The following is a 10,061-nucleotide window of genomic DNA, read 5'->3' on the forward strand; positions in this document are numbered from 1 at the left end:
GAGTCAGTTTGGGGTGTGGAGCAGGGAGAATTTTTTTTTTTAATGGGAATTTTTTTTTTCCCTTTTGCATATGGTGGCACAGATGGGCCCATGATCCATAAAAACTGTTTGCAATTAAACTCCCACTTTGCATGGCTGGATTTGTCAGTTGTTTGAACCTCGAGTGTGGGGTTCCACACAGACGGGGAGATGGGATTCAGGGCAGGGTGGGGCTGGATTCTGCAGGATGGGCGGAGGCCCAGGAACCTGCTCTGGGCGTGGGGCCCAAGCTGATGGGGTATCATGACAGCCCCGCCAGCTCCCTCTCTGGGCATCCCCCAGCCCTCGCCAGGACTCGGAGTGTGGCCAGGCATCTGGGGTGGGGCTTGGCAGGGTTTCCCAGCCCGGTGGAGACTTGGCCGGTACTGGGTGCCCCGGCTGTGGGGGTAATGAAGGGGGAGAGAGAGGAGCTAATCACCCCTCAGCCCTGCCAGAGCATGGGTCTGGGACGAGGACAGGCAGGAGGGTGGTCGGGGCAATATGAGCCATCACGGGGGCGTCCAGCAAGCAGAGTACAATGGCAGGTTTGAGGCTGAGAAGCCAGAACCACTGGCCCAGTTGGCAGAAATGTCTAGGATGGTGCCAGGAAGAACTGCCAGGAGCCAGCAGAACTGGCTCCTTCCTCGTCCCCAGGGGAACTGGTCCAGTCTCCCTAGGCCTCTGGGAAGCAGGCAGGGAAATCAAGGGAGACACTGAGAATATCTCAGGGGCCCAGGCTGCCCTTGCTGAACCAATAGGCTCTGCTTTTGGGAGCTTTTTCGGAAAGCTTCTAGAATGGGGGCAAGGGGCATGCACCCCTTCTACTACTCTTGGCCTCAAAATGCCAGCCTACCCTGCCCCTTCCTACCCCCCCAGCTGCCGCCCAGGGATGCTTGCTTGTTTGGGTTCAAAAATGAATCATTTGGCTTTGGGAAATCCTGAGATCGCTAATAATTGTTCCCCGATGAAAAGCAATAAGGCCCCGATACCCCCTTCCCCCCGCCCCTTCCAAGCTGGGAAAGAAAAGTCATAAAAATAGCTTGTTATCTCACCTATTGAGGCTCCGACTGGATGTTACTGCTAATTGGGTATAACATCCTTGTCTTGTTCTCTCAGAAGCTAAATCAAGAAAGCGCCACCGCTGCGCACTAATTATATCTCCGGCCTGCAGCCCGCTGCTCGTCTCTCCCTTTACGGAGTTAAAAAATGGTCACGAACCCTCATCTTTTATCCCCCCAAGCACCGGGTCCAGGCTGCCCGCCAGGCGTGGACAGCCCGGGGGTGGGGGGAAGGCTGAGGTGGGGCTGTGGGGATGGGTGGCAAGGTGTGGAGTGTCGACAGCGAAGCCAGGGCCCCGGTATCGGCCTGGCTGGCTGCCTCACTCCGCCACCACCCCAGGCCTCTGGTCTCTCTCCTCCACGCAGCTGCACCTCCTGGGAAGTCGGGAGCATGTCAGCCCAGGGAGCATCCATTCGCTTATTCATTCAACACTGCTTCGGGCTAAAGCTTCCGGTAGACCAGAGGTAGCCCCAAACACCAGCTAACGCGTCCTGGGTTTGAGGAAACAATGAATGAATATACCATCGAGCGTTCCTCTGCTTAAAGAGCTGCCACAGGGGGCACCTGGGTGGCTCAGTGGGTTAAGGCCTCTGCCTTCGGCTCAGGTCATGATCCCAGGGTCCTGGGATCGAGCCCCACATCAGACTCTCTGCTCTGCAGGGAGCCTGCTTCCTCCTCTCTCTCTCTCTGCCTGCCTCTCTGCCTACTTGTGATCTCGCTCTGTCAAATAAATAAATAAAATCTTTAAAAAAAAAAAAGAGCTGCCACAGTTCCCTACCATGTAGTCCAGAAGCCAAGACCAGCCCTGGCTCCTGTCATAGCCCCCATGTCTCCATATTCCAGCCATGTCCAGCCACATTATAGGACCCTCAACCCACACTAGGTCACTCCTGCCTGCCTGTCTCTGAGCTGCTTCTCACGCTGTTCGCTTCACCCAGAAGGGGCCCCACCTCTTTCTTAAAAGGACCAACTCTGCCTGTCAGAAGCCCACCAGTGCTTTAACGACACCTCCTCCAGGAAGCCTGCCTTGGCTGCCTGCCACACTTGAGCCAGCTTTAGGCTGTGGACCTTGAGATCTGAGTGTGAATGTCAGCATAGCTGCTCATCAAAGTACATTACCCTATTCTGTTTAATGGCTCTGAGCCTCAATTTCCTCATCTCTAAAATGGGTTAAGATGTCTTCCTAGAGGAGCCAAGAGGCACAAGGCAGTGCTCTGCAGAATGATGAATCAGAGAGTATCGGTGAAGGACCAAGCTCCCAGGAAGAGCTCAGTAAAGGCTGTTATTATTATGCAGGCGGAATGCTTTTGGAATCCACCCAGAGCACTTGAAACGAGCATGCACTGGGCCACTTAGACACAGGTCTCTCCAGGAGCTGGAGGAAGGTAAAGGGACTCTTACACTTCAACAGCTTCTTCGACCGCAGAACCACCTACATCCACGGAGAAGACCCCCCAGTGTCCCTCATTCTGCTACCATATGGAAATGGGCCGGGAGAGACCTCTGAGCTCATCAAGGCCAGGCAGGCAAGCAGGCTTCAGCTCACAGGCCCCACTGATTGATTGGAGCTGCCTGCCCAGAGCCCTGGAAAGAACCCAAGGTCAGGGGAAGAACTCAGCAGGGGAAGAGGGCAGCAATTGATTGGCGATGTCTGCCAAGGGCACAGCGGTGGAAGGCAAGCCAGGCCTGCCACAGATTTGCCATCCTTGACATTTTACAGAGGACACAGCTGAGGCTGGGCTGGGGTGGGAGGTAACTTGAGCTCAAGGTCATGCATCTCATAAGGAAAACAGCTGGCCTAGAACTCAGTCCCCTAGGCCCCTGCCCTAGGATCCTAGGACTCTCTCCGCCTGCCTTCCTTCCCAGGAGGAAGACAGGCAGAAGCTAGCACGGATAGCCAAGGGGATTCTGCTGATCTGCCAGGGTGCCCCGGGCTGTCATTTTACCTTGCTAAGCCTCAGTTTCTTCATTTACACAACAGGGATAAAAATACCCTTCCCACAATCATAGGAGGATTAAATGAGAGAACAAAGTGTCAAAGCAGGAAACTTAGTCTGGGGCACAGCAGAGGCTGGCAGTGTCCTGTGAGCCCCATAATAGGCAAAAAGGGTTTAGACAGAAATCTCCAAGGCTGGCCATTGAAAATCCCTCCTCTTCCTCCTTCTCCTCCTCCAGGGAGCCCTCCCTGGTTCTCCCAGCTGGTAGTAATGGCTTCTGCCTCTGATTTCCTAGCCTGCTTTGAGAAACTGGAGTCCCAAAGGGCAGGGGCCATATGAAGCCTGTCCACTGCAGTCCCCCTACCCCTGGCATGGTGCCTGCAGACTGTGAATTCTTGTACTGTGGTGACCGACCCGCTGCACTGTGATGGGGGGTCTGAGGCCTCACCACCTTTTAAGGCAACTGGGCATGCTCACTTCTGCGTCCCCAGCACCTGGCAGAGAGCCTGGCACAGAGCAGTGAGCTCTCTGAATGAACGGGTGAATAGAGAGTAAAAATAGCAGGTCCTGTTTACTGCCCGCTTGCTATGGGCTCCTGCCAAGCCTCACAGCTGCCCTCCGACAGGGACCCCTGGCCCATGTGACAGATGAGGAGAGGGAGGTCACACCGACGCTGAGGGACAGGGCCAGGGTCCCAGTTCAGGGCCCAGGGACTGCAGGCTGGAAGGCTATGCCCCTCCACCTCTCGCAATGCCAAGCTCAGACCTGGCCCCTGTGGGGAAGCTGCCCCTGCCTTGGCAAGGGATCCTGGAGCAGACAGCTGGCTGCTGGACTGCCCTCCTCCTCCTCTTCCTCTAAGGGAGGCCCCTCCTCCCCACAGACTCCGGGTCATTAAGTTCTGCATCATTAAGTCCCCATCCCCAGGAGCCTGTTCAAAGCCAGCCTCGGCCTTACTCCCTGACCTCCCGGCCTTTGTCCCCTGTGCCCTCTGCACAATGGCAGGGGCTTCCCAGGGCCCCAGACAGCTGCTGTGGCTGGGATGCTGGTTTGCTGTGGGGCTGGGATGACTGGTTGGGGCCTGTGCCTGAGCCCACCCACTTTTGAAGGGCTCCGACGCATCCCACCCACTTTTGAAGGGCTCCGACGCATCCCACCCACAAGCCTGGGGGCAAACTGCCAGTACTTCCTTGAACGAATGAGAAAAGTGAGGCCCAGAGAGGCAAAGTGACTTGTCTGAAGGCACAGAGCCGTGAGAGTGCAGGAGCCCAGGGCTCAGGCGCAACTCCTAAGGCCCTGCAAAGGTTGCCAGACTGACCTCTCTGCACCCAGATTTGCTGGCTTCAGGTTGCTCTTCCCTAGACACATCAAGTACTTAGCTCAGCACTTGAGGCCCAGCACACTCTTTTAGTTTTTCTCCCTTTACCTCTTCCCTATTATAAGCTCCCCCTGCCCTTCCTGGTCATGTCCTGGAATCTCAAAGTCCCTCTGCCAACATCATCATCATTTACTCCACATGGGGCAGATCCACCCAGTCCTCAAGCCCAAGAGCAAAAGCCCCCTCTGTAAGGAAGCCCTCCATGACCAGCTGCAGTTTTTCCCTCCACCAACCCTTCCTCTGGCTCTGACCAGAATTCGAGTTAGCTGCAGGCTCCTCTTCCTCCCCATGGAGGCTGTGGGCCATCTGATGGCTTAGAGCTCTGCCACACAGACAGTGGCCAGCAGGGTGCCCTTGCCCAGCGCAATGCCTGATCCCAAGCGGACCCAGGAGTGTGTGTGTGGGGGGGGGGGTAGCTGGGGCCCCAGGCTCACTCTTTCATCAGCTTCTCACTGGCCATGTTGCCTTCCGCACTCCCACTTCTGGCCACCAACGGGTTTCTTGCTTGTGCTCCTTCCTGGCTCTGTGACCTTGGGCAAGGAAGTTAACCTCCCTGTGCTTGTTTCCTTCCCAGTAAAATGTAGTAACAGCGCCTGCATTCCTTAAGGCGATGACATACATCCCAGGAGGTACCAGACAGGTGACCTCCAACCCAGGAAGGCTCACCGCTATTATTTCTGTCTACACCTCATCCGGGGACCAGCACATGAATTTGGGGGGCAGAGAGACCTGCAGTTCCAACCACTTATTGCATATATGACTCTGAGCTGGTGGCTCATTCCTTCAGGCCTCTATTTCCCCATCTCTGAAATGGTACTAACTCCGCCCACACGAGCAACCGCAAGCCCGATCGGAACCTCTCTTTTGTTCGAGGCACGCAGGAGGCACTCCGGTATTTCTCAAGTAACGAATCAGTGGTCCAGGTGTAAGGAATCCATCCCCCTACCAGCCTCCTCCCCGCCCACCCTAGCCTCCAGAATTCCCTTCCCCACCCCCAGCCCGTGCAGACTAAAATAGTCATTAGGCAGATTTCAAAAGATGTCAGTAGCTTATAATTATAGTCGACATCCTTCTGAGATAAAAGTGATTACCTTGGATGCAAATCACTTAGCAACCAATCAGGGCGGTGGGCGGCGCCCGCGGAGGTGACCGGCCGGCGCGCAGCCCTCCGCCCGCAGTTCGCCGGGCGCAGGAGGAGAAAGCGCACAATAGCTCTTGACACGCAAATGGGTTAACACAATAAAGGCGGCTCCGGCCGCTGCTGGGGGAGAGCAGCAATTCCCGGCCCGCGGGAGGTAATAAAGCGGCCCTTTTGTGCGCGCCTCCTCGTTCTCACCCCCGCCCCGAGCCCAGAGGAATCGCCGCCTGATTGAATTACGGTTCATGAATATGAGCTGCTCCTATTGCTTCCTCCGGTTTGTGAAGGACTAGAAGGTGGAGGGGGACGGGAGAGGTTTTGGGGGGCGGCAGGAGGGCGCTGGCCAGGGCCCAGCCCTGTAGGAACTCAGGTAGGAGGGAGCCACGTGTGCTCACCACGTGGGGTGCCCTGGGTAGGTGGGTGGGAGACCAAGTGGAGGGTGGCTGTAAGGGTCTCTGCCTACCCTGCAATCTTTGATCTTTGGCTCCGGAGGGACTGGGCTAAGTCATTCGAGGCATTGTTCTGAGGATGAGGCTCAGAGAGGCAAAGCTGCTCACCCAAGGTCACACAGCCAACAAGGGTGGACCCATTCCATCGCGTGGCTCTTAACCATGAGCCACTGCCCACCAATGGGGTTTAAGCAACCCAGCCCAGGCCCTGGCCAGAACAACTGTGAGGCTCAGAAGAGACAAGGGATGGGGGAGCTTACGAGCTTAGGCGGAATTAGACAAGTGAGATAAGGATTACTGGGGTGAGTGGGAGCTAACCTTGAAAGAGGAGACTGGTCAGGGTTACCATCCCTGTTAAAGAGCCCTAACTGGATCCTGTCCCCTGCTTCAATCTCTCCCATCCCACCTAAGTCTCCAGGGTCCCTGCTTCCCCTCATCCAGCACACCCCAGCACTCATAGACCACCACACCCAATGCCCAGTACATGCTCTGCACTCTGTCTGGTGGATTCTGTTTGGTCCCAAGAGTCCCAGTGCACCCCTCCCAGAGGGCCCTTGCCAACCTTCAGACTGGTCAGGAGCCACATCTACCAATGTTGCTGTTGACCCATCGACATCCTTGACTTCTCTAACAGGGGAGTGTGTACCTGGAGGGTCCCTGAGGTGACAGAGTGCAGTCTCAACCCTCCTGGTGGGGAGCTAGAAGGGGCATCTCTCTCAATGCCTCCCCATGAAACCATGGGCAGGTTTCATGGCCCACCTTACTTCCCCCAGTGCAGGAGAAAGGGGGTGCCAGGGGTGAGGAGAGCAGGCTGTCCGCAAGGCCAGCACACAAGTTACTACTCAGCTCGAGAGTATCCTGTAAGCAAGGATTCAAACTCAGGTTTCAGTGTGGGAAGGCCTCTTCGTGGCCAGACTCCCTCTATAGCTGATAGCTCACCACTCTTGTGGGGACCCTGTCCAACAAGTGGTGTAAGGCTTCCTCTCCCCACGGGGAAGGGTGGGAAGACCTGGGGACTTTGGTGCTGGTGCCGAGGCACTTCAGAACTGCGGGGCTGTGCACCTGAGACTGTTTTCCTCATCTGTAAAATGGGCCACCACGTGTGAGCCACTCTGAGCGGTAACTGAGCTCCCCCTATGCAGTGCCTGGCAAGCAGGGAGACGCCGGATAAGCTGGCATCCCCTCCTGCTCGTCGCCGGGTACTACTGCCAAGCCCAGGGAAGGGAACAGAAGGAATTGCCCAATTCTGACAGCCTTTCCCTCCGCTTTGGCTGCGGAAGTGTAAATACTCCGAGGAGGACCTCCAACCGCCTGTGTTTGTGGAGCTCTGGCGCACACTCCGGGTTTGTTTCTAAACTGGGAAGCTTCGAGAGGCAGCGCAAACAGCCCTTCTGCCCACCTCTCCCACTTCTCCCCCCGCCCCCATCTGCTGTTGCTCTGTCCTTGGAAGCCTGTGTGTTTAACGACACCATTTCAGCTGGAAATATCATCTCCCTGCCAAGCCCCTCAAAGCAGCTCCACTGATATTTATTGACCTGTTAATCTAGCTAGAGAGCCTGGGAGTAGAAGAGAAAAAATGCTACCTGCATCCAGACTGGGGCCTGGCTCTCATAATGACCCCACACACACTTCCCTCTGCTCTCACCCCGCCCCACAACGAAGCAGTACCACGGTTCTCTAACCTTTACCTCCAAATGCGATCACACCACTTTCACCCACATCCGACAATAATAGCAATTGCTGGAAGGAACTCAAGACGAATCCAAGAACCCAGCAGCAGGATACTGGCTGGGGGTTCTCTGGGCCTTCACAAGGCACAGGGCCAGGGCTAGGGCATTGTGAGAGCGGGGGAGTGTGCGGCAGAGAGGGCCAGTGCCTGACTCCCATCAAAGCTAGCCCCTGGCAGGGACACACTTTTTTCAGACCTTGGCATTGACGGGACTGACTTGCCCTCCATTCATTTAATGAGCACCATACTGTGCTTGTCAGAATCATCTTAAACAGCAAAAGGAGAGCGGGGAAGACAGGAGTCCAGGCTTGGCCAAGGCCCTTCACCTTGGTGTTGTGCAGCAGGGGGAACCCCTGGACTGGAGGGGTAGCAGGCAGCAGCTCCTCTGCACCTTCCCTGCACCTTTTTCCTGAGCGGAAGTGGCCTCTTTGGGGGGGGGCACGTCTCTCTAGGGACCCTGGGAACTTCAACCTGCTGGCTGGGTTTATAATGGGGTTCGAGGAAGTCTTCTCTGTAGCATCCCTTTTGAAAGCACAAAGTTGCTCTATTTGGCAGTCCTGAGCCCCCAGGCAGTGCCAGGCTATATGGGCAAAACTGAACACCTGTCCTTGGGGGGAGGAGCATCAGCAGGGACAGCTGGCACTGCTTCCCTCCCCCACCTCATGAAGAGCTGGGGATTTAGGTCAGAGGACCGCAGTTGAGGCTGGGGGCTGGGGTAGGATCTGCCTTCACCCCCCATTAGCCAAAGGCATCCAGTCTGCCCCTGGTTACCATGACCCCGCCCCTCCGACCCTGGGTCAATGCAAGTCTTGTCGCCACGGCAACCCCAGTGACGTCAGATGCCTGGCAGTGACGTCAGGCTGTGGCCCCACTGGGAAACCCACCATCCCTGTGAGATTTTTGGAGGAATGAGGGCTGTACGGGAGACCCTGCTATGATCTAGCATTGGAGGGCACAATCCTCAAACGCAACCACCTGCATGGCTGGGACTCCACAACCACCGCTAAGCGGATGTCCCCTGAGGACCTAAGAGGCTGCTCGGGAGCACCCCAAGGGTTCCATCCTGGATACCCTCCTCCTTGGCCCTCCAAGACGCGGGAGTTCCCTGGGAATTTTCGCAAGATGGAGCTACTACCTTTGTCTGTTGGCTTTAGGGGTGGGGTGACCTTTCCTCTCTGGCATACGCCTCACCCGAGGCTCCGTGGAGTCCCCCAACAGGCTCCCAAGCTCCATGCCGGCCGCTTGGCCGGTCTAGACAAGTTGTGTGTGAGCGGGAAAGGGCGGGGGGGAGAGAAGGAGCATCGCTGCTTCAGGATTACCAACAGCTCAGGGCCCCTTTATTTCTGATCCGGCCGCCCCGACGCCAGGGAGTGCCCCCGGCTCCAGCCCGGAACCCCGCCCCGCGGAACTCACCAGATCAGCCAGGCCGTTGAAGGGCACCAGGTCTCAGCGGCGACGACTCTTCGCTCGCCGGGTCGCAGCCATGCAGAGGCGGCAGAGACTGCCTGAGGGAGACCCCCTTGGGGGCCGATACCTTTCTCCGGGAGCAAAGGGACGCTGTCCGTGAGGGTGATCCAGGCACCGACTCGCGCCGTCCGAAGTCAGGGGTGGCCGGTCTCTCCGCTCAGCGTGGGTCGTACCCGCCCAGGACCTGGGCCGTTCGGACGCTCAGGTGGCGCATCCTCGCCGGGGCCTGTGCTCACCACGTCCGGCGGGCGGCGCTGCGCCTCCCCTCGGGGTCCCGCTCAGGGCTGCAGCTCTGCCCGCGCCGCTCCCCGGGGCGCCCTCTCTGCTCGCGCCAGGAGCCCGGCGGCCACGGCCCCTCTCGCCGGCCCCAGCTGCAGCCTGTCTTTGTTGCTTCCTCTCGCTCGACCGCCCGCCAGAGGCTCGCAGTGCCCCGGTCCGCCTGGGGGGTGTGAGGGGGGTCGTCTCCTCCGGGGTTGCACGCACCTGCAGCGGCCCCGGTTCCTCGCCGGGCAATGCACCGACCCCCGCAGGTTGCAAAGAGCGGCGACGAGAACGTACTGGCCCCTCCTCCTCCTACTCCGAGCCCTGGGTGTGGGGGGAGGGGAAGCTGGAGAGTGGCGGCGGCGGCAGCGGGCGGCGGAGGCTCGGATGGCAGCCCAGGGGGCCTCGGCGCCGCGAAATAACCGGTCCGGGTGGCGCAGGGCGGTCGTAGGAACGGCCCAGAGCACGGTACACCGGGCGTGCGAGCTCGCGAGCTGCAGCAGGGGCGGCGCGCGCCGGGCTCTCACGCGCCCATGGCCCCTGGCGGCGCGCAGGGGCTCCCGGGGCTCAGCCTCGCGCCGCCTGACGCGCGCCGGCGCTTCGCTTCGCCTAGCCTCGCCTTGCCTTG

The 10,061-nt window shown here is 58.2% G+C and overlaps 1 protein-coding gene across 1 annotated transcript in view; it reads right to left on the reverse strand.

The window, feature by feature from the left end:
* FAM222A (family with sequence similarity 222 member A) overlaps nt 1-9,397 on the reverse strand; it is a 53,167-nt gene extending 43,770 nt beyond the window's left edge. The window contains exon 1 of the mRNA XM_044244082.1: nt 9,119-9,397. The gene's annotated coding sequence lies outside the window, so the exon portion shown is untranslated. The remainder of the gene's footprint in view (nt 1-9,118) is intronic.
* Between the last annotated feature and the right edge of the window lie 664 nt (nt 9,398-10,061).

Source organism: Neovison vison, chromosome 3 (assembly GCF_020171115.1).
Source record: "Neovison vison isolate M4711 chromosome 3, ASM_NN_V1, whole genome shotgun sequence".
NCBI lineage: Eukaryota > Metazoa > Chordata > Mammalia > Carnivora > Mustelidae > Neogale > Neogale vison.